General features: G+C 40.5%; 1 protein-coding gene across 1 annotated transcript in view; it reads right to left on the reverse strand.

Moving 5' to 3' along the window:
• Positions 1-10,167, reverse strand: part of ALKBH8 (alkB homolog 8, tRNA methyltransferase) — a 77,097-nt gene extending 66,930 nt beyond the window's left edge. The window contains exon 1 of the mRNA XM_090267858.1: positions 10,041-10,167. The gene's annotated coding sequence lies outside the window, so the exon portion shown is untranslated. The remainder of the gene's footprint in view (positions 1-10,040) is intronic.
• Between the last annotated feature and the right edge of the window lie 15,069 nt (positions 10,168-25,236).

Raw genomic sequence — 25,236 nt, forward strand, 5'->3', positions numbered from 1 at the left:
GCTTTTTTCCACTGCTCAAAACAGTTTTTGAACTCATCAATTTTGATGCGTTTTAGTGCTTCTGCTGTTTTTTTGTTTCACCTCTTCCACACTGGCAAAACGTTTCCCTTTGGGGACTTTTTTCATCCAGGGAAACAAAAGAAAGTCACTTGGAGCAAGATCATGTGAATAGAGAGCATGGGGCACAGGGGTCATGCTCTTTTTGGTCAAAAGCTGCTGAACACCCAAAGTAGCATAGGCAGGTGCACTCATAGGTCACCCATCATGAACTGGTTAAACACACTGAGTCTTCAAAAATTTTTTCAGAGGTTAAAATGGTGGAGGAGTGAGGGGAGGCTGCGCTTGCTTGCTCCTGAGACCTGCCCATAGTTGAGGCTAATTGTGGACAGAGCATCTCAGTTAACATCTGGATACTGGCAGGAGCTGAGCCTTGGCGCTGCTGACAGCAGAGGAGACCTCTCGGAGCAACCTGTCCAGTGAGGATCATGGAGGAGAAACGGACAAAACACGAGTTCTGGCCAGCTTGGCTCTCCAGGCTATGACTGACAGTGTGCAAAGATTTTTTAGTGACACTAGGTTCCCCGAGAGGAGTCAGGGGTGGAGGGCAAGGCTCTGCCCACTGGCAGAGCCAGGAGTGGGCCAAGTGGCATCTGGCTCTGAGAGGCAAGGAGCAGTGTTTTTTGTTTGTTTGTTTGTTTGTTTTGTGAGTGTGTGTGTTTTTTTTCTTTTGATTGTTTTTTGCGGACCAGGTAGGAAAGGCTAGGGACGGGGCAAGATTCTTAAGGAACACGCGCACAAGAGCGCACTCACCCATTCCCCACCCCGGGCTGGGGCACAGAAGTGCCCGCAGTCTTCCCACTCCAGTGTGCAATCAGTCCACCCCGGTTGACACGCAGAAGCTCCCGCGGTCCACCCACCCCAGCACACAAACAGCCAGCCCACAGCCCACCCACCCCCTGCCTGCATGAGGGAGCGCACTTGCCCCTGGCTGAGGCCAAAGGTGTGTGAAGTGAACTAGTGGCTCTTTGTAAAAGTTCTGGGCGCTGGCTCTGGAGAAAGAGCTGGGAGAGCAGTGGACTAGATCCCAGTGCAGAATCATCCCCAGTGCTACAGGAGAAATCTCTTAAGCAGACTACTCCCCTCCACGTGGCATCAGCCAGACACAGCAGCTCAACAACTGTATACAAGAAGGTCACACCACAAAGGCAGGAAATAAAAGCAGGTCACTCTAAGAACAGAAACAAACAAGAAGAACCACCTAAAATGGAGAGGAGAAACAACACCCCAACAAAACGAAAGGAGGAATTCCCAGAAGGAGGGATAAATGAAATAGGGGCCAGAAAACTATCAGACGTGAAATTCAAAACAATGGTAATGAGGAACCTCAATGAACACAACAAACTCAGAGAAAACTACAACGAACTCCAGGAAAACTACAAAGAACTCCAGGGAAGCTAAAAAGAACTTAATGAGAACAACACCAGCATGAAAAAGGACACATAAATGGTCAATAGGAGCCAGGAAGAAATGAAGAATACAATTCCTGAACTGAAGAACACAGCAGAAGCAATCAAAAGCAGGCTAAATGAAGAAGAGAATCGGATCAGTGAACTAGAGGACAACGTAGAAAAAAATTCCCAGAGCAACAAAATTAAAAAAAGACTGAAAAAGAATGAAGAGGTTTTAAGAAAGCCTCAGGACAACATAAAACACAACAATATCGGTATCATAGGGATACCAGAAGGAGAAGAAGAGCAAAAGACAAAAACCCTAATTGAAAAAGCAATGATGGAAAACTTCCTGAACATGAGGAGAGAAAAAGTCTCACAAGTACAGGAAGCACAGAGGGTCCCAAAGAAGATGAACCCAAGAAGGCCCGCTCCAAGGCACTTCATAATTAAATTGGCAACATTCAAAGACAAAGAGGGAATCCTAAAGGCAGCAAGAGAAAAACAGCAAATTACATACAAGGGAGCTCCGATAAGGCTCTCAGCTGATTTCTCAACAGAATCACTATAAGCCATAATGGAATACCAAAAAATATTTCAAGCGATGAAAAACAAAGGCCTACAACCAAGACTACTCTACCCAGCAAGGCTCTCTTTCAAAATGGAAGGTGAAATAAGAACTTTACCAGACAAAGGAAGACTAAAAGAATACATCTTCACAAAACCAGTACTGCAAGAGATGCTAAAGGGTTTGCTTTAAGAAGATGAAGAAAAAAACAGAGAGGAACAGAGATACGAAGGGAAATGAATAAATACCTGTCAATAATAAACTTAAATGTAAATGGATTAAATGCGCCAATCAAAAGACATAGGGCAGCGGAATGGATACAAAAACATGACCCACATATATGCTTTCTAAAAGAGACATACCTTAAAACAAAAGATTTACACAGACTGAAAGAGAAGGGATTGAAAAAAGTATTCCAAGCAAACAGACATGAAAAAAAAGTTGGGGTAGCAATACTTATATCAGACAAAACAGATTTTCACAGCAAAGGCCATAAAAAGAGACAAAGAAGGATATTTCATAACACTTAAGGAAACAATTGACCAAGAAGATATAACCCTGGTAAACATATATTCACCCAACATAGGAGCACCCAGAGATATAAGGAAAATCTTGGAAGATACAGGAAGGATATAGGGGACTTTAACACCCCATTGTCAACAACGGATAGATCTTCGAAGCAAAGAAATACCAAGGATATTGAGGCATTAAACAGCACTCTAGATCAAATGGACTTAGTTGATATATATAGAACTTTTCACACCAAAGAAGCAGAATATACATTCATTTCAAGTACACATGGAACATTTTCAAAGATAGATGACATGGTAGGAAACAAAACAAGCCTCAAAAAATTAAAGAAAATTGATACTGTACCAAGCATCTTCTCACATCACAATGGCTTAAAACTGGAAAGCAACCTCAAGGAAAAACTCAAAGACATTCAAACTCATGGAGAATGAATAACATGCTATTCAATAATAAATGGGTTAAGAATGACATCAAGGAAGAAATCAAAAAGTTTCTGGAAACAAATCACAATAAACACACAACAGTCCAAAACCTATGGGACACAGCAACGCAGTCCTGAAAGTTCATAGCAATACAGGCCTACCAAAAAAGGATAAAAAAATCTCAAGTTAAAAAGAACTAGAGAAGCAACAACAAACAAAACCCAGAGCGAGTATAAGGAAGGAGATCATCAAGATCAGAGCAGAAATAAATGACATAGAGACTAAAGAAACACTTCAAAAGATCAGTAAAACCAAGAGCTGGTTCTCTGAATGGATAAACAAAATTGACACGCCTTTAATCAGGCTCATCAAGAAAAAAAAAGAGAGGACCCAAATAAACAAAGTCAGAAATGAAAAAGGAGAAATCACAACCAATACCACAGTAATAAAAAGGATTGTAAGAAATTACTACAAACAAATGTATGGCAAGAAATTTGACAACATAGATGAAATGAACAAATTTCTGGAAACATATAATTCCCAAAAATTAATCAAGAACCAGAAAATCTGAATAGACCAGTAACAACTAATGAAATTAAGAAGTAATCAAAAAACACCTGGCACACAAAAGCGCTGAACCAGATAGCTTCACAGGCGAATTTTACAAAACATTTAGGGAAGAACTAACACCTATCCTTCTCAAACTATTCCAAAAAAATCCAAGAAGAGAGAAGACTCCAAACTCTTTCTATGAAGCCAGTATTACTCTAATTACAAAACCAGGTCAAGACACAAGAAAGAAAACTACAGGTCAATATTGCTGGTGAACATAGATGCTAAAATCCTCAACTGAAATATTTGCAAACCAGATCCAGCAAAACATTAGAAAGATCATACACCACGATCAAGTGGGATTCATCCCAGGGATGCAAGGATGGTTTAATATTCACAAATCAATAAATGCAATACACCACATAAACAAAATGAAAGACAAAAACCACATGATCATATCAACAAACACAGAAAAAGCATTTGATAAAGTACAACACTCATTTGTGATGAAAACACTCAGCAAAATGAGAATAGAGGGAGCACATCTCAACATAATAAAGGCCATATATGAGAAACCTGAAGCCAACATCATACTCAACGGGCAAAAACTGAAAGCATTCCCCTGAGGTCAGGAACAAGACAAGGATGTCTCCTCACTCCTAATCAACATAGTCTTGGAAGTTCTAGCCACAGCTGTCAGACAAGAAAGAGAAATCAAATGCATCCAAATTGGAAAAGAGGAAGTAAAACTGTCATTATTTGCAGACAACACGATAGTGTACATAGACTTGACCAATAAATGAATTTGGCAAAATAGCAGGGTACAAAGTCAATATTCAGAAATCGACGGCATTTCTGTACACCAACAATAAAATCTCAGAGATAGAAACTAAAAGAAAAATCCCATTTACCATAGCAACAAGAAAAATAAAATACCTAGGAATAAACTTAACCAAGGAGGTAACAGGCCTGTACTCAGAGAACTATATAACACTGAAGAAAGAAATTAAGGAAGATACAAATAAATGGATGCATATACCATGTTCATGGATGGGAAGAATCAACATCATTAAAATGTCCATACTACCCAAAGCAATTTACATATTCAGTGCAATCCCTATTAAAATACCAGTGACATATTTCACAGACCTAGAACAAATAGTTCAAAAATTTATATGGAACCAAAAAAGACCCTGAATAGCCACAGCAATCTTGAGGAAGAAGAACATGGTAGGAGGAATCACAATACTTGTTGTGAAACTATACTACAAAGCCACTGTAATCAAAATAGTCTGGTACTGGCATAAGAACAGATATATAGATCAACAGAACAGAATAGAGAGCCCAGAAATAAACCCAGGTCTATATGGTCAGCTAATATTTGGGAAAGGGGGAAGGAATATAAAATGGAGTGAAAAGAGCCTCTTCAACAAATGGTGCTGGGAGAACTGGAGAGGGACATGCAAAAAAATGAAACTAGACCACCAAATTACACCACACACCAGAGTAAATTCAACATAAATTAAAGACTTAAATGTAAGCCGTGACACCATAAAAGTCCTAAAGGAAGACATAGGCAGGACAATTTCAGGTATCCCACGTAAGAATATTTCCACTGATATATCTCCTAAGGCAAGGGAAATAAAGAAAAGAATAAACAAATGGAACTACATCAAACTAAAGAGTTTCTGCTCAGTAAAGAAAACATCAGCAAGATGAAAAGGGAACCATCCATATGGGATACCATATTTTCCAATGATACCTCAGACAAGGGATTGATCTCCAAAATATATAAAGAACTTATACAACTCAACACCAAGAAGACAGACAACCCAATTAAAAAATGGGCAAAGGACCTGAACAAACACTTCTCCAAAGAGGACATACAGAGAGTCCATAGGCAAATGAAAGAATGCTCAACATCACTAGCCATCACAGAGATGCAAATAAAAACCACAATGAGATACCACTTCACACTGGTCAGAATGGCCATCATCAACAAATCAACAAACAAGTGCTGGCGAGGATGCGGAGAAAAGGGAACCTACTGCACTGTTGGTGGGAATACAGACTTGTGCAGCCACTGTGGAAAACAGTATGGAAATTCCTCAAAAAACTAAAAATGGAACTGCCTTTTGACCCAGTAATTCCATTGCTAGGATTATATCCAAAGAATCTTGAAACACCAATTCAAAAAAACCCTATGCATCCCTATGTTCATAGCAGCACTATTTACAATAGGCAAGTGCTGGAAACAACCTAAATGCCCATCTGTAGATGAGTGGATCAAAAAACTGTGGTATATTTACACAATGGAATACTATGTAGCAGAAAGAAAGAAGGAACTCCCACCATTTGCAACAACATGGATGGAACTAGAGAGAATTATGCTTAGCAAAATAAGCCAGGCGATGAAAAACAAATACCATATGATATCACCTAATACAGGAAACTAATGAACAACACAAAGAGCAAAATTTCTGTCAATTTTCATAAAAGCCATATCATAATGGTTTAAGAAAAAAAGAAAAGTTGAGGACCCTCAAAGGAACTATCTTATTGCCATTCCATTCCAAAGTTATCATCTTTGGAATGGCATTTTTGCTGTATGCGGTAGAGAACAAGGGATGAATGCACTAAGAATTTTTTCCTTAGTATGTCACGTGAACAAAGACTGTGAAGTGGAAGAAATAAGAAAAAGATGTTACATACATCTTTTAAAAAGTCTAACTTAATGAGTCTAGCACCAACTTCCAGCCAAGATGGAGGCCTAGACTAACATGCTCCATCTCCCTCCACAACTAAGAAGGAATACAACTACCACAAAACCAGAAATAACCAGAAGTTCCAGAAAAAAAAGCTACATGTAAGTCCAGTGTATGAAGTTATAAACAAGTGGTGCTCATCCGGATGTGTAGGATGGGTGCGGCCAGGCAGAGAGGTCAAACTGTGCGGGCGGCAATGGCGGCGGGACGGCAGTCAGCACAGACACCCGTATTTAAGGAGAGTTAAGAAGTGCCTGGGGAGCACCCCCGGCTGCAGACCAAACCCATCAGCTCATGATTACGACACCAGGGAAGGCAGACCCCCATTGCCTTGGACTATGAGGGCTGGAAGGCATGCAGACGAGGAGAAGGCTCCCAGTCTCTCAGCAGAGAGTGAACGGCAGGAATCCATCTTGGACCCCCACACCCACACAAAGCACCACAGTGTGGTGAGAAGGGTTGCCTGGTAGTGATGAGTGCATGGAACTCCGCCCCCTATAGCATAGGAGGTGTGACAGCCCCGCCCAGTAAGCAAAGTTAAACACAAAACTGTCAGGATGGCACAGATCATGATAGAGATCCCTGTGACACAGCTGACTAGCCAGCAAATATCTAATGTAACGGCTCAGCAGATAGGACATCTTTCTGAGGCACTGTTCAGAGCTTTGGTTATACGAATGCTGACAGACCTAACAGCAGATCTTAAACAAGACAGGGAAGGAATGAAGACTAGTCCTGCTGAAATGAATGAAAATACATACGAAACTAGTGGTGAGGGAAAGAAAATCAGGGATTAAATCAACAAATCAGAACATAGGGAAGGAACAAACAGTAAAACAGTGCAGAAGGAGGAAACAAAAAGTGAGGAAAATGAGGAGAGGCTCAGAAACCTAAGGGACAGCTATGAGCAGGCCAACATCTGAATCATAGGGTTGCCAGAAAGTGAAGAAGAAGAACTAGAAATTGAAAAATTATGTGAAAAAATAATGAAGCAGAACTTCCCTAACTTGGGAAAGGAAATAAGACTTTCAGGTCCAGGAAGCACAGAGAGTTCCAACTAAACTGGACCCAGGGAGAACCACGCCAAAACACATTATAATCAAAATTTAAAAATTAAGGATAGAAAGAGAATCTTAAAAGCAGCAAGAGAGAAGAAGAGAATTACGTACAAAGGGATCCCAATAAGACTATCAGCTGATCTCTCAAAGGAGACTGCAGGCAAGAGGGACTGGCAAGAAATATTCAAAGGAATAAAAAGCAAAAACCTACAACCACGGTTACTCTGTCAGGCAAAGCTGTCATTCAGAATTGAAGGGGAGAGAAAGTGCTTCCAGGACAAAGTAAACTGAAGGAGTTCATCAGATCCAAACCACTGTTATATGAAATGTTAAAGGGACTTGTTTAGGAGAAAGAGGATCAAAACTATGAACATTAAAATGAAAACTGTATCACAACAACCAACAACAGAAGCTAGGGAACCAAAACAAAGGCAAACTAAGTAGGCAACAAGAGTGTGAAAAGAATTATAGGTATGGGGAACATTATGGGGGCAGGTCATCAGGGAGGGTGGGGTAAGGGGGGAAAGAGAGGGAGATGGTACAGGAATTAAGAAGCATCGTAGGAGGGAGTAGACAAGAAGATGTTGAGAAGAATTATATGCATAACCAATGGGCATGGACTAAGCGAGGGGACAACTGGAGGAAGGGGGGTCACTGGGTGGAGGGAACAAAGGGAAAACAAATTGGGACAACTGTAAGAGCATAATCAATAAAGCATATAAAAAAAACAAAAAGAAGCTTAATTGGTAGGTACAAAATAGACAGGGATAAGATAAGAATAATATAGCAGGTGAAGCCAAAGAGCATATGCTCGACCCATGGACACAAACTAAGCGGGGGTGGGATTGTTGGAGGGAAGGTGGGTACTGGGTGGAGGGGAGCAAAGGGAAAAGAGATTGGGACAACTGTAACAGCATAATTAATAAAATATACTTAAAAAATAAAATAAAATAAAATAAAAAAATAAAAGTCCAGCACCAGCAGATGGAGCCTCGTCATCACATTTCTGTAATTTCCCTTCCTTTCTCCTTCCTTCAGTCATGCAATAGCATTATTACATGTGAAGAAACAAATGCCAATAGTTCTGGAAGCTCATTTGTTCCCCATTCCAGAGACTTGGCGATGCACTGGCCTAGCAAGTCTGAGTCACCTCAACAAGGAATAGGCTGATACCAGTTGCTGAGTTCTGTAGGTGCTCCCTTTCTGACAAGGCCACTTCCCTGGCCAAGGAATTTCCACTATTACACAAAGGCCTGGATGCTCCTTTCCCGGTTACAGGAGTGTTATGGGAATGTTACACGAGTGACGTCACTATTTACTGGAATACTACTCATGCGAGTCAAGTCTAATCATGTCCAGCCTAAGCACACTCTCTGTAGGATAACAAGAGTTTAGAGATCATGCATGCTCTGCTAGTAAGTTTAACCCCAATATACCCAACTGAATATTGCCCTAAGTGGTAACATTAGTGTATCAGCATCCTCCATGAATAACAGAATGCCTATAATGAACTAATGTTCTTGTGCTTATATATAAATTATACTTAATTAACAGCAAAGAGTAGAAAGAACTTAAATGCCTGTCAAATGAGGCCTGATTATGAAATACAGCACAGATATACAGGGCATACAAATAAATCTCTAGGACACATAAGAAATTAGTGGTACAGGTTGCCTTCAGGAAAAGGAAATGGGTAGATTGTTATGGGAATGAAAGGGAGCTTTCCTCTTTTGTAACTTTTGAATTTCGTAGCAAATCAAATTGCATTACCTACTTAAAGCTTTAAAAATTTGAAATGATTAGAAAAAATTGACCCATTATTTTTCATATCAACCCATTTTAATTCTCTGAACACCTACTATCTATTTTTATGCCCTCATTAATTTGTTTATTCTCCATCTTCCTCCTCTAATTTACTAGAAAGTAAGCTCTATGAAAGTAGAAATTTTGTCTAGATTGTTCACTCTGTAGGACTCAGCACCTAGAACAGGATCTAGCATCTCATAAACATTTATTGAGTAAGCCTAAACTTAAACTTATTAATTTTGCCATCTTACCTCCAAAGTCTCTTCAGAATTCAGAATTCGGTGGCTTTCTTCAATGTTTTCATTAATATTTAGTGTGCATCTCTATCTCCTTTGCTCTCACATTGTGGTACAGTTTACCTGTTGTGTGTTGTGCTCACCCAGACGGCTGTCATCAACTTTAAGACACAGACTTGAGAGCCTGGCATACGGCAGGTGCTCAGTAAGTACTTATTAACCTAAATCAAAACTAGAGGCCGACACTAGCTCAAGGGTCCTATGCTCAAATAAGAGAACATAAAGTGTCAGCTGTGTGAGCTACCTGACCTCCAGAAAGGCCTTTTCTCCACTGGATTGGCAGGGATCACAAAACTCCAAGACGCGCATTTCGAAACAATAGTCCCCAGGTTGCAACCGTCAGTTCCCAAAGGAAACATTGATTAACACACACATCACGTGAACATGCGCACTAAACACAAACACAGGCACTTCAAACACTGAAAGGATCATCCAACTTAGAAAAAGAACCTACTGCCCAGGGACCGCACCAGAGTAGCTCGGGGGAACATCCCTAAGTTTTCAGACCAACGCTGTGAAACCGACAGAGACCCGAATAGGCCAAGAAAAAACTATGATTTGCAATCATGCCCGCCAGTAAGAAGTGCCACAAACCTCTGTCTCGGTTCAGGTCGAGTTCTCGCCACGCGGATGCTCTCCCCTTCGCCAACCTCTCCAAACTACCCCAGAAAACTGCCGCGGGTACTGGGGTATCACCTCATCTGGGCGCAGCCATGTTGGAGAAGACTGCACTACATTTCCCATAAGTCTGCGGGGAGACTACGGGCGCTCCCACAACCCCCTTCGGCTCCCAGAGCTCCAGGTCGAGTTTTTTTCTCTGTCAGGAGATTTTGGCCAATAAATCTTACTGTGTTGCGGTGAAAATTCGCTTGTGTTATTTGGGTAAATACTAAGGGTTGGGAGTGCACGTTATTTAGGGTAGCTCCCCAGAGGGGCACAGTCTACCAGATGTGTGTCCCTCGGTCCCGCAGTACTGCACCCCCTTGGGCTCTTTGTGCATCTTTCCTCCTGAACCTTCGAGAAATGGGAGAGGGCCCTGGGGTCTGAAAGATGACATCGCGTGGGCGAGAGAGAGGGAGGTGAGCATACTTGAACGTGCCAGGGGAATGGTGAGTACCACAGAGTGACAGGAAGCATGTTGAGGATGGTAGGATAAGAAAGGTGGACTGTTCATTCCTTTTCCAGTCTTCTGCTCCTGAATTACAGGCCCAAATTTCTAACAACCTACTATCTATCCTTGCTTTTGTGTCCTTAGAAAAAGGTGGATCCATGTGAAATTTTGCATGCAGCCCTTTTCATACAGGCCTTTATTTTTCTCTCAGAGAAGGTGACTCCCTGAAGCAATTTTCAGTTACATTAAGACCCTGTTTTATTATATAACTCAGTGTCTTGCATACTCTTGTAAGAATGGGAATTCAGCAAATGTTGAATTGAAAAGAAACTTATTAAGACAAATGTTATCTTCACCTGTGTCAAAAGCTTTATGTGGTGATCTATAATTCTTCAAAGATCTTACATGCTGACCTAATGACTCAGTAAAACTGTAGTCTCAGCATCAATCCTCTAGGTGACTAGTGCAGGGGTTGGCAAGATTTTTCTATGAAGAACCAGATAATAAATATTTTCAGCTTTGTGGCCACACATGGTCTCTGGTCATGTTTTTTTCTTTTTTTAACAACACTTAAAATGTAAAAAGCATTCTTAGCTCCTTTGGCTTATGCCAGTAGGATTTGGCTCATGGGCTATAATTTGTTGACCCTGGACCCTCTATAATCCTGAGCACAGTCTCAAGGTGAAGCTAAGATTGGTACCACCACTGGAGACATTTATTATGAATGACAATATAAATGAATTTAATCAGATTAGCTAACACTGTATTTCAAAGCATGGAAAACCTGAGGTTTGTCCCACAGTAGAGTTCCAGAAATTAAGGGGAGGAGCAACATATCATTTAGAATTGCTTTTAGTTGCCAGTGACAGAAAACTGGTCTGATTGCCTAAATAAATAGCTATTTTTCTTCAAATTACAAGCCATCAGGAAAAAGTAATCACTGGCCTTGATTCTGCTATTCAAAAATGTCATCAAGAACCCAAGTATAATACTTTCTAGTCTTCTGCTCCACCATCTTTGATATATTAACTTTTAATTCTCATTTTTGATGTCTCCTAGTTATGAGGTGGCTGTTGCCACTCCAGACATCTTGACCCCCATACTAGCACCTCTAGCTGGAATAAAACAGGAGAGTCTCCATCTTTTCATCCAAGGAATAAAGCTTTCAATGGGCCCCCCAACCTTGTTACTTTGACCACACATGGATTGCATACCATCATATGTATAATAATGGGCCCCCAAAGATATCCACACTCTAATCCTTGGAACCTGTGATTATGCATATATAATGAAGTCTGAAGATCTTAAAATAAATTTTCCAGGGGGACAATATAAGCCCATGATTTCTCAAGAGCAGAACATTTACTCTGGCTGGAGCAAGAGAGATCAAGCAGAAGTCAGAAAGATTCCAAGTGTGAAGGATTCAACACACCATTGGGAAAAGTCCATGTGCAAGGACTGGAGAAAGGCTTGTATGATCTAGAGGCAGCCCCCAGCTGATAGCCAGTAAGGAAATGGGGACCTCAGTCCTACAACCACAAAGAACTGGATTCTGCCAACAACCGGAATAAGTGTGGAAGCAGATCCTTCCCAGAGCATCTTGATAAGAGTCTGGCCAGTCAACACCTTAATTCTGTCCTTAACCCAAACTAATAGCCAACAGAACTGTGACACAATAAATGTGCTAATTTATTATAGCAGCAATAGAAAACTATTACATATGCTTACTCAGACCAGTCACTAGCTAAAGGGAGAAGAATTACTGTGGCTGCTTTGGGACAGTCGTAATTAATTCCCTGGGGCTGGGATAAAGCCTATCCCTGAGATCAAGACACTCATAGACTACTCTCTACCTGGAGAAAAATAAGATTCTATTAGCAAGGAAAATATGAGGACAGTTGTTGGGTAGACAGTTAACAGGATGTTTCATGGAGGGCAGGGGTGTTAAACACCATCTGGCTGGGTTATCATAATATGATCTATCTCAAAACCTAAGAGAAGGGGATGATAAAAGGGTGACCACTCCCATAAGTAATAAAACATTCAGATGTAGAATTCCAATAGCTATTGTATTTCTACTTCAAGATTTGTCAATTAGAAAAGATCAAAAATGTTCCTATCAATTCTTAAAAACTGTTATATTTTTTACTGTGGTTCCAAAATGTGATACTGTTTCATTGCAGTTTCACTGCAGTTTCAAATTCAATTCCTATACTCATGAGGTTTCTAATTTCCCTTCCCCTTCTCCTAAACCCAGAACATGTTTGTTTTTGGCTACCTTCTGGTTTTTTCCCCACTTGTCCCCAGCAGCAAGTGTACTAGTTTTGCTTTTTTTCATATTTATGTTTTTTTAAAAAACTTTCATTTCTCAGGCTTTCCTCTCCACTTAATTCATTTGCTACTTATTTTATCCCTCCTGGGTAAATGACAAATTTGTATCAAATTTCCTTTTCAAATTTTTGTCTTCTCTGCCACTTTGAATTGCTGGCTTCTTGAAACTCAAGCAAGAATGGGTTATGCAAAACAATTTGATGTTCACTGTGACATTTCAGAAGTCAATATATTATTCATGTCATGGTGATAAAAATTCAATGAAAAGTTTGCAGTTTTACAAGTCATATGGTGAAAGTAATCCCATGCAGTAATTAGAGGAAAAGTAACCAATATATATATTTGAAGAGAAGGGTTAGCTTTCTCATTTATAATACAAAATATAAAAAACTCTGCATTGAAGATTTGGTCGATTCCAAAACAAGATTTAGTTGTAAAACATTAACCCTTCCTCCCAAGATGGTTTATTTATTCTTGAGGTTGAAGTCCTGCTTACCTCATAATTTTTTTTTTGCAAAATAGTTTCAAGTAGAATAAAGAGAGACAACTCAAGGTGCAGGAAAATCTTTGAGGTGGCCAGAGGCGTGGGATTTTTGGATTTTTAAAGGTTGTGATAAAATGGAACAATTTGCAAAAAATGTTTTCTTTTAATTCTACAAGAAAAGAAATCTCTTAAAAGTCTGTAAACAATTCATAAAAAACATCTAACTACTTTGATGGTTTCACACTGTCATTAATCTCTCAAAGATCCAAAAATACAAAGACACTTGCTCAAAGAGGGCAAGCTTCATCACTAACTATATTGGATGCCAGTTATTATTTCATATCTTCATGATCATCTCTATTTGGGGGAGTAGGTTTTTTGTTAGAGCTGATTAAGTGGTCTTAGCTTTTACTTACATTATGACTAACTAAGACTTCATACTAGGAGCATCAATTTTGCCATTTTCTATTGGCTATTTGTATTTGAATTATTATCTTTATTCATCTTCGCTGTAGGAAATTTAGAATTTTCTAACCCACTTGTTCATTTTCCAAATATAGTTTTTTGATTACATAAGCATTTACCAAACACAAAAATCATGGCTTGCTTAAAGCAAAGGAGGGAGGGTGCAAGAATCAGTTCCCCTGCCTGCACACTCCCACTCCACTCTTCTGTTAGAGCTCCTCCCACTGCCTCTGACATGTGACAATCAGACATGCAGACTTAATGAAGCCTCAAGTATACTAAATGTGAGTGAAGATCACTTTGCTTGAGATAAAACTATAAATAGAATTTCCACGTATTCTTCCAGATACCAAATTTGTGCGTACTGCAGGTTATAGGCTACTGCACTAAGGCATGTTTCTCAGAGGACGGTCCTTAGATATACTGCATTAAAATCACTAGAGAAGTTGTTAAAAATGCAGAATTCCATCTCTGGCTGGATGGTTCAGTTAACTGAAGTGTTGTTCCGTACACCAAAAGGTTGCGGGTTTGATTCCCAGTCAAGGCATATACCTAGGTTGCCAGTTCAATCCTTGGTTGGGGCGCGTACTGAAGGCAACTGATCAATGTTTCTCTCTCACATCAATGTTTAAAATCAATAAAACATATCCTCGGGTGAATATTTTTAAAAATGCAGAGTTCTAGACCCCAGTGGACATGAGTCAGCTAAAAGAAAAATTATAATTGTAATGGTCCCTGAATCCCAATTAATTATAATGTGCATTCAAAATCTCTGGGGCCAGGGCACAGCAAGTGGCGCACTGAAAAATCAACCCTGCTACTTTTGCAAATGTCCAACTACTGAATGAAAATATTCTGTATTATTCATCAACATAGAGGTCTTTAAAAATCTGCCCCAGAGTAGCAAACTGCCATGTTGCTTTTTTTTCTTTTTTTAAGTATATTTTATTGATTGTGTTATACAGTAGTCCCATTTTTTTCTTTGCTCCCCTATGCCCAGTACCCCCCTTCCCTCCAGCAATCCCACCCCCCTTAGTTCATGTCCATGGGTCGTGCATATAAGCTCTTTGCCTTCATTCTTCCCTGTATTATTCTTAACTTCCTCCTGTCTATTTTGTACCAACCAATTACACTTCTTAGTTCCTGCACCATTTCTCCATTTCTTCCCCTTCCCCCTCCCAGCTGACAACCCTCCAAATGATCCCCATATCCATGATTCTGTTCCTATTCTGGTTTGCTTAGTTGAATTTTGTTTTTACTTTTTAGATTCAGTTGTTGATAGTTGTGACTTTCTTGTCATTTTAGTGTTCATAGTTTTGATCTTCTTTTTCTTAAGTAAGTCCCTTTGACATTTCATGTAATAATGGCTTGGTGATGATGAACTCCTTTAGCTTCACCTTATCTGGGAAGCACTTCATCTGCCTTTCCATTTCAAATGTTAGCTTTGCTGGATAGAGTAATCCTGGTTGTAGGTTGCCTTTCATCGCATTGAATCCTGGTTGCCAGTCCCTTCCTGCCTGCAAAGTGTCCTCTGAGAAATCAGCTGATAGTCCTGTAGGCACCCACCTGTAGGCAACTCTCCACCTCTCTCTCTTACTGCCCCCAGGACTCTGTCTTTATCTTTCACCTTTGCCATCTCAGTCATGATGTGTCCTGGCATGGTCCCCTCTGGGTCCAGCTCGCCGAGGATCCTCCGTGCTTTCCAGACCTGTATGTCCATCTCAATCGCAAAATTTGTTACGTTGTAAAGGGTGGAGTCTTAGGGATTGGTCAGTATAGGGCAACCCCTTTCACTACGTTGTTGGGCTGTATGTCAGGGAGGGGTCCGAGAGGGAACAATGCTGCCTGCCCAGCATTTGCCCCTTTTCCAGACACCTCTCACACTTCCACACTGGACTGGTGCCCCTCTAGCTTTTCCCTGGCCATCATTCCCAGAGTGGGTGGGTCTGCAGACATTCTAGGACCGTGGGGGCCCTTTAAACAAGTGGACTCCACTGAGACCAGCAGTTTCTGCCTCCACCCCAACCCCCACTGGTTTGCATAGTCAGAAGCAACCAGGCTTGATTTTCCCCAGTGCTAGGACTGTGAGCTGCGCAGTCTAGTGAGGAGCTGGAAACGCTCCCCAGGCGTGCCTCCTGACTTTTTAAAACGTGTAACTGTGCTTTCTGCTGGCCTGCGGCTGCAGCCGCTGCTGCCATCACCACACTGCGTCCTCTCTGCCCCAGCTCCACCCCTCCTACCTGTCTGGATGAGTATTTTTTCTTTATATCTTTGTTTCTTAGACTTCCGTGCAACTTGATTTTTTAGAACTTCTGGTTATCTGTAGTTTTGAGGTAGTTGTATTCCTTCTTAGTTGTGGAGGGAGACACAGCGTGTCTATCTATGCCTCCATCTTGGCCAGAAGTCCCTACACAGTATAAGTTTTAAACCCTCAATAAGAGTATGTTTGGAAACTTAATTGAAAGTGTAGGTGATATATTATTAATTTTTAAAAAGAGAACAGCATAAATTGTCTTGTGGTCTTTTGTTCCAGCTTTCAGTGTCAGAAATAAAATTATCATTTTGTTACCTATTTAAAATCATGGCTTAGGGGACCAAAGAGGTTAATCAGAAATTAACTGCACCTAGAATTTACTTTTCAACGCCTCTAGGAAGCCTGTTGACATTCTCAAGATGAGGACTTAATAATTAATTAGTATTGATTATGGAACTCTATGTGAAATTTAACACACTATAATGGAAATAGATAGCTTTGAAAATCATTTGAAACAAGAAACTTAGTGAAGTTGAATTATTGAGGTGGTGATACAAATAGACCATTATTGCAAGTTAAAAAATATTTTCCATCTCTATCAAAATAATTGTTTGGGGTTTCTGAGTCTGACAGATTTCTTATGTCATCCCCTTTATTACAAATTCCTTCATAGTTTTAAATGCTCTTTCAGTCCAATGAATATAAATGTTATTGTGACAGTGGCTTTGTGTTTGTTGGTTGTAATCTAACCCGAGGAGACAGGGTGGAGTGAAGCAATTAGGCAAGCCTTGCCTGAGAATTCGGGAAATAAAACGTGTTAGGGATAAATGGTTAAATAAATGGGGGTGTATGACCTAAAGAACAGTGAGTTCATAGCTTCATTCCTTTCAATGTAGGGAGCACCTTTGACCAGGAGATGGCAGCAGTGGAAGCAGGCACTTCCAGAAAGAGGCATCCTGGCTGGACAAAAACCAATACTAGGAAATCAAGATCCTGCCTCAAGAGCTCAGGAATCATCAAAGGCGTCTGGCTAATAGGGAAGCCTTTAGGAGATACCACATCACTGAAATGATCCCGGGCTTGCTTCTCCCCTTCAGAGTCCAAATAGGAGTCTAGAAACTAATATCAAGGGTTAGGAGTATTGAGCAGATGTTACAATCCTTGGCAACAAGGGTTATTCAGAAGTCAGTCCAGTTTATACCAAGAAAAATTAAGTAGAAATTACAGAATCCAAAGCACCACAATAATATGCAGAAAGTTGAACAGGCTTTAAAAGAGCCACAAGTCACAGAGCAAATAGCACAGTGGGAATCAAAAATGTTAACACAGCGGCCAGTGCCAAATATCTAAGCTGGGCCCCCGGTTCTGCCGATTAATAAAATATAGTGGAGGGGAGCACATTGTCAGGCCTCCCTACAAGAACTGGGGTCTGTGCTAGGAGGCATTTTGGCAATGGAGAGCCATCATGTCTTGAGGATAGTTCAGTCTTGGGCCACACTGAAGGTGTCTATGAGAGCAGCTAAAATGTAATGGTGTAGATCGCAAATGTCCCTTTCTTTTCATTGGCTGTTCAGGTGAACACAGTGATGAAGAATGAAACCAAGGTGTCAATTTGTCATATAAAAGAAGTCCAATGAATGATTTTCCCAGTATCTTGAGGATGTGCTTGGGGAGGAAAGGGAGGGGTCAGATCTAATTACCACAAGGAGAGATATTACAGGAAGGAGTTCACTTCTAAGGACAGTGCCTTGGAATTCTTTGTTGTGCCACTTGAAAAAGTGTGATTTAGTCTCAAGACGATCTAGGACCCAGCATCAGAGGCACCGCATAGCCTTGGGACAGCTCCTGCCAGGCTCAAAACTGCTCTCAGTTCACTCCTCTTTCATGTCAGGATCCGAGTTCATCCTCTCTTGGGTAGGTCAGTTTGGGAACAAGTATTTGGCAGAGACTGTCCCAAGATAAAGAATGGCAGGCAAGCAAAATAAGAGTATTCCACAGCCAGAGTACTCCAGGTTTTTTTCTTACAGAAATGGGGCAGTCTGATATGAAGCAGTTCCTAAAGGATTTGGGTTTCCATATTTTTGATCACCATGATCTAAGCCCTTGGGCTGTAGAAAATGTGGCAAGAACACTCTTTGCTCCAAAAACACTGATGGGGAGACTGGAAATATTGTCCATCAGCTACAGAGTGCTGGTCTCCACACTAAAAGAGCCTGGACTATGGAAGAGAGCATTTAAAGGAAAGCCCAGTGCTCAGGTGTGTCAGGTTCTCATCAGGCTATGCTAGGTAGAAGTGCCTGCAGGTGAGGTTCTACATGGACCTGGTTATTGAGGCTACACCCAATAGTCTTATCACTAAACACTTAGTCAAGGCTGATAAAAATCCAGCCCCACTAGAAGGGCGCATGAAAAGTGCATCCCCCATCCCTCCAAACAAGGTGGAAGCCAGAGTTCCAGGTCCTGTGCAGGTGCTGGAAGAAGACAACATAAAGCATATGGTACTGAGCCATCTCCACTCTCCATGTGCCCTGGGTATATAGCTGAAAAATTTTCATACTACCACAGTTGACACAGGTCTGCAGTAACTAGCTGGGGCGTGAGCTCCTCTCTGATGTAATGCACTTCACTTGCCACTGGAGAAAGACTTTTAGAATTAAAAAGATGGTTTGCTGCTTCTCATAGCACCCCTGTTCCCTCCCTGCAAATTTGCCAGGCTCATCTGTAAATGCTGTTGTTGTATCTGTTACTTACACAGCAGGTTCCTTACCCCTTAAGTCAAATGATCTTCAGCCTGATTTTCATATGATCAGTAGGTTCCAGGCTCTAGAAAACTAGAAAAAACACACCAAATAGCTAAACAGGACTTCTGTAACTCCTCCGCACATGTCAAACTGTCAGTGAGGTAGGCCACACTGTCTGACATATCCTATATACTAGGTCTTCAAGAGTTGGTCCTCCTCAGGAAGGGAAGGAGATGTTAGGCCAACATTCTCCTCCAGCAACTCCTCATCTTGATGCCACAGAGCCACAGTATTACCAGGGTGAAGTCAGGTTCTGGAAGGTTCAGGTGAGGTTGTTAGTTCACTCATGTTCCTATTTGCAAGTCAGGTTGTCAGAAACAACTCTCCAACCCCTTAGTGAACATAAAGGCCTGTAAGATACATATGCACTCAAATGAGAAGAATAAAGTGCGTTCAGTTAGTCTGGTAACAGCTGAGACTAGGAGAAGTCACCAGCAACAAGAGCCAGAACCTCTTCAGCCACTGTGGACAAGGTCTGCTTAAACCCAAAGGTTTAATGCCCCACTGTCACCAGACAACAGTACACCAGAAAGCAGGACAGACTTGTACTTGACATGCAAGCAATATAAAGTATCAAAATCATCACAAAACATGGTGACAAAAAAGAAAGAGAGGTCCAACAGCAGACAGTTCTTGAAGTTTCCAGCAAGCATTTTCAGGGAGGTTTACCAGGAGGTAAAAGGCCTCAGCCACCAGAGTTTAAGGGAATAGTCCAATCTTAAGGAGGAGAACCCTTAAAAGCAAAGCAGGGTCCCACTCCTCAGGGAAAGCAAGTCCCCAGAACATGGGCTCAGAAGCAGTGGGCAGAAAGTACTTCCGAAGAGCTCATACTAGAACCTGAGACTGAGTGGGAGGAAGGAGACCTGTAGGGATTTTAAATCCTTCCCGGGGGTAACAGCTGGGGCAAATTTGAACCTACAGGTAAGAAGTCAAGGGACTCCAGGTGTGCTCAAAAGTTTCCCACTGTGGAAAAAACCAGCCCCTCAGGGAACAGAGATCAGTGAGCTCTAATGTATGCCACTCCTACAGTGGTCAGTTAGGTCCCACCTCATAGGTTCTTTAAGCTATTCAACTTTTATATTGTTATTTCAAGTTTTCCTAATTAAGCTATAAACTCTTTGAAGCACAGAGTTCATACTTTTGTATCCTACACTATAGCATCCAGGATCAAGTACCGCATGTCGTCGTCGTCGGCAGCCGTCCGTCTCGAGAGACGATGGTGTAGCTTCTTAAGAGTCTATCTGCACCGCCGAGAATGGTTGTGCAGTCCAACTCGGGAGTGACACGGTATCTGTCTCCTCCCGTGTTGAATCGACATCTTGCGATGACGCTGGAGTGTCCTCTCCAGTGGAGCTGAAGCTACAGAGCCTGGGCAGGGTGATATGGAGGGTCTGCTGTTGCCCATGCAGCAGAACCCCCCTCTCTTTGCAGCTGAAGGGTCCAAGGGAAAGACGGAGTCAATACAGCTTGGCTTCAGGTGCGCCGCAGGAGTTGCCGGTGTTGACTACAACGTCAAACCGCCTTAGGAACTCAGGCTCCGGATTTTCTGTCGGGGTTTACTCCCTTAGCCTTTCCCCTGAAGAGGTATGCCGCAAGGCAGCGGAGGTTTTTTGGAGTCAGAGTTTTCCTTCTCTGATGTGCCCTGACTGGAAGATCGAACCAGCGACACTTAGCTCGCAGGCCGACGCTCAATCCACTGAGCCAAACCAGCCAGGGTAAGTACCGCATGTAAATAGTGCATATATATTTATATATACACACATACACACATACACACATACATATATATTTGTTGATTTATTCTGTTCACTGGTTTAAAGACAGTGTGGTACTGCAGAGAACACACTACATGGGGTACAAGCAAGGAGTATTCCATTCCGGCAAGTCTTGCCACCTCTCTGCACCTCAGTTGTTTCTCTGTATATGGGGGCAGGTGAACCAAACTGTTGATTCTTCAATTGTGTCTGTTTGAGCCTTAGGGTTTCTTAGAGATGCCTCAGGTAGTCAAGATGTCCAGTGGGAATGGGGAGAGGAGAGGGACACTGGCCCATGACCGCTCTATTGAGAGCATGTCTGCCTTTATTGGTTTTACTTCTTGGGAGTCAGAGTAGAAAGTCATCTATAGGGGTTCTGTGGCTAAATTTTCTAAAAATTACATGACCCATTTATTTCAAAGCTCTTTCATTCTAACATGATGTGATTTTATAATTCCATTTCTAAATGATTTTCTTCCCACATAACACTTATTTTTTATTTTTTTATTTTTCTATACAGTTGACATTCAGTATTATACTTGTTGCATAGTGGTTAGACATTGATTTTGTAATTCCATTGACATTTACATGGGACAAGTGTCTTATTTAGTAGTAGCCCCTCCCAGTTTAAAAAGTTGGTGGGTGGGCTTTTACCCTTACTAGCTTCTGGTGACATCTCCCACTTTGGCAAAGAGGAAATAAACATAGCTGTGTTGTTTGCATCTAACTACATACCTCTTTCGCATTTCTCAGCTCAGTGATTTCAAACATGTAGCCACCTCCCTTTCCTCCAGTTTCCTATGAACCTAATTTGTGTCCTAATTCTTGGGAGAACCACCTGAGACAGCCCTCCCTCCCCTCAGCTTGGATACATCCATAGTTTCGGGTTTTTTGTTTTGTTTTGTTTTGTTTTTTACTTTTCCCCTCATAGCATTCTCACTTCATACTTCTTATTATTCCTTCTTTGTCTGACATAATGTTTGGCTCCACACCCTCCTCGGCCTATTTATACCTGAGGTTTCCCACTAAGAAATATCTGTAGATGTCTGTAGACCTGTGACCTAAGCAATGGAGAAGGAAAAGTGATGTGAAGAAGAAGGGAAAAAGACAAAAGGAGAGGAGAGCAAGAGGAGTGAAAGAGAAGGGAAGTGTGTATATCTCTTGGCATTTGGTGATATCCACTCCTCTTGCCACTTTTCTAAAGTGCATCCCAATTGCCACTATGCCTGGGGCTGCATTTGATTAAAAATCTAATAAAAAACAAAACAATAAAACTTGGACTCTTTATTCCTTCTCACCAAATAGCAATCAATTACTATGCCTTTGAGATACCATATCACATGGTAATTCAAATGTGGACTCTGCAGTCAGACTGCCTGGAACTTTGACAGCCTTCTGACCATCCATACTAGTTTTGTGATTTTGACCTCTTGATGTCAGGTTTCTCATCTTTAATGTGGAGATAATAATAGAACCCACCTTTAGGGTGCTTATGAGGATAAAAAGAGATAATGCAAGTAGTGTTTGGTAGACAACCTAGTGCAAAGTAAGGCTCTATAAATGTTAGCTGTTATTCTTTTTAAAAATGTTTTGTTTTGAAGCCTTACCCTTGTCACTGTCTGCTACATCTTGTTCCTTTGTAAAGGATTGGCCCAGTCTCTTCTGGCCTTACCATATCTACGGCAGCCTAATAAATGTTAATGGCAAACACTTTCTCTCTGTGGAGTGCCTATTAAATGCTCTTGCTGTTGGGCTATTAAAGAACCAGTTTCACTTAGGCAAAGAAAGGAAATAACCAAATTATAGTCTGTTCACTATAGGCCTGTTTAGAAAGTTCAGCCTAAGGTAACATACAAATTTTATTATTTTATACAAGAGTATAATAAAGTATGAAACAAATGAGCTGCAGTTGATGTTTTTATAGAACATGGCTTCCCTCCTAAGTTTATGGTTTTTAGTTAGCTGTGTACATTAGAATCATCTGGGAGAATTTTCAAAAACATTTATATGGGACCCATCCCCCAAGGATTGTTTCACTAGACCTAGGTGATGTTTTGGTATGTTTATTTAGAAAATGGTTATCCAAGTGATTCTTATGCAAAACTACTGTTCCAAGTATAACTGGCCCCATTCCTCCCATTCCACGAAAACTAGTTTCAATTAGAATGTAAAGACCATTCACAATTTTGAAGGCACTCTCCATATAACTAAGTATACTAGAAATGTCTCAGCATATTCTTCACTTGTAGAAGAAAATGTCTTTAGTTCATGTTCGTAACATAACCACAAAATTATAAATTATATTCCATCAGGATTGAACTACCAGCAACTCTTCTAGTGAGTTTTTCTGCCGTTTTAATGAGAAAAATAAAAACAAAAAGAACATTGTGGATACTTTTGCAACTCTATTCACCTGGAGGTGACTCTACATTGGGATGTTGAAAGCAAAATGGCATTGTTGTTGAAATTTTTATTTTTTTCTTGAATGCTTTTCCCCCTACTTTCTTATTTTAGAATACTTGTCTCCTTTAATATATGAGGTGTCCCAATCACTCAGCACTTAAATCTAGAGACAAGAGCAGAACAGGGAACAGGAAAAAATATAATTGAATCCTATTCTGTTTAACTAAAGTATGCTTTTATAGTTTCATAAAAGGATAGATGTGATAAATAAAAAAAACATTGGTTCACCTTCTTGTGGCTTTTGAGCCTCAAAAGTTCTCCTAATTATTATTGGCTACTTCTCTGCCTTTAACATTTGTTGATAATTCTACCATCTGTAACAGCTTCTTCTATACTGGCTCTAAGGAAAAACTGGCTCAAATGATCTAGCAAATAAAAAGGAAATTTTAAAAGAGGACTTCATTTCCTCACACATTCAAACACAATTTCTCATCTTCTTTATTCCTCAATCCACAGAAATCCATTAAGTCAGAGACCTGTGAGAGCCCCCATGTCTTTTTTGTTGAGTTAATATGTGAAGTGCTTACAATAATGCCTGGTACATAGTGAGAGCAATGGGAAAGTATTAGTTATTTTTATCATTATCTTTTATGATTGTCAGGTCTTATTGTCCTTGAGCTACAACTAATATTTAGGACATAAATATGTGGATTCTCCTTTAGAAACTATGTGTCTTACTTATAAGTAGACTCTCAAGAAATGCTTAAAGTGAAGGAAGTTAATGGATTGTGCATATAGAAATGTTTTTGCATTTTCAAGAGGCTTCATAGAAGAAATGCCTTTTCTACAATAACAAAAGAAATAACAGGTACTTAATTAAGCCTGGCTGTTATATGGAATTGCAAGAGCTGAAAAGTCAGACTTTCAAAGGCACATCACTCTAGGCTGTTCTATATGGTAACTGTGTGATACACTTAAACATGTGATGCCATAAAATATAAAGCAACAGACCTTTACATGATATGCATACCTGTACTACATGAGTAATAGGGCAATGCACTGACATTCCACTGAGCCAAGAGGACACATGCTCTTCATTGAAATATTTTTATTGCGTGTAGAAAATTCCTGGGCATACTAAAGAAAAATATATCACAGACACTCTTTCTAGTGGGCTCCCATGAGAAATCTGTTTGTATCTCTAGTGTACTACTTATGCTCTTGCATTAAATTTACCTTTTCTCATGAGCTTTGCTGCTAATGGACAGTGGGCTTTTTGAGGGCAAGCCCCACGTTATTTACGTTTATAATGCCATTGCTCACCAGAACTAGCACATAGCACTCAGTAAATTCTGAATAAATACAGGATATCATGGTAATCTTCATCTGTTTTAGCTTGCATATTAAATTAGTAGGTGAAATGTCTCCATATATATAGTAACATATTTTCTTGGGAAAAACTAACACATCATATGAAATACAATTTGACAATGAAAGTAACTATTTGAAATGTGGACATGTTATTTGTTCATCATCCTTTCTGCCCCTCCATCTATCCACTCATCCATTTAACTTATGTATCCATTAAATCTATTCATCTGCTTATTTACTCAAAGTACACTACCAACTCATGCTTCCAAAATAGGGGGGAAATGTATTGCTTTTTTCTTATTAAAATACAAGCACAGTCACAGAGATTTTTTTTCCTAGTGATGAGAACTATCCCTTTTTTCTGGGCAAGGTGGCTTCTATCCCCAGTGAATTAGAAAAAAAGAACTTCTTTGCCTTTCTGGCCACAGCCTTCTTGACTACATCCTCTAAGTTAATACCAGAAGTGACAGGGAGATGAATATTGTTGAGTATGTTCTGAGACTCCAAGACATTGTTTCCTTCAAGTCTGGTCCCCAGAGCCATGAGTTCTAGTTTTCAAAAGTCTCTGATACTGCCAGTCAACAGTGACAGAAAATTTCACTATTCCACCTAAAACAATGTTGAAAATGGTTTCAACCTTAGGATCAGCCACAATCAATTTAAACATTTAATACACCTGAACTTTCCTTATACAACTACAGAGATCCAAAACATTGGTTGGGTTTGGACAGTTAAGGGAACTTATGTCATATGGAGCCATATCTAATCCAGCACCATTCACAAAGTAAGTGGTATTCCCATTTAGTTTTTATGTGT

The sequence above is a fragment of the Furipterus horrens genome, unplaced genomic scaffold (assembly GCF_987537825.1).
Source record: "Furipterus horrens unplaced genomic scaffold, mFurHor1.1.pri manual_scaffold_2, whole genome shotgun sequence".
Classification (NCBI taxonomy): domain Eukaryota; kingdom Metazoa; phylum Chordata; class Mammalia; order Chiroptera; family Furipteridae; genus Furipterus; species Furipterus horrens.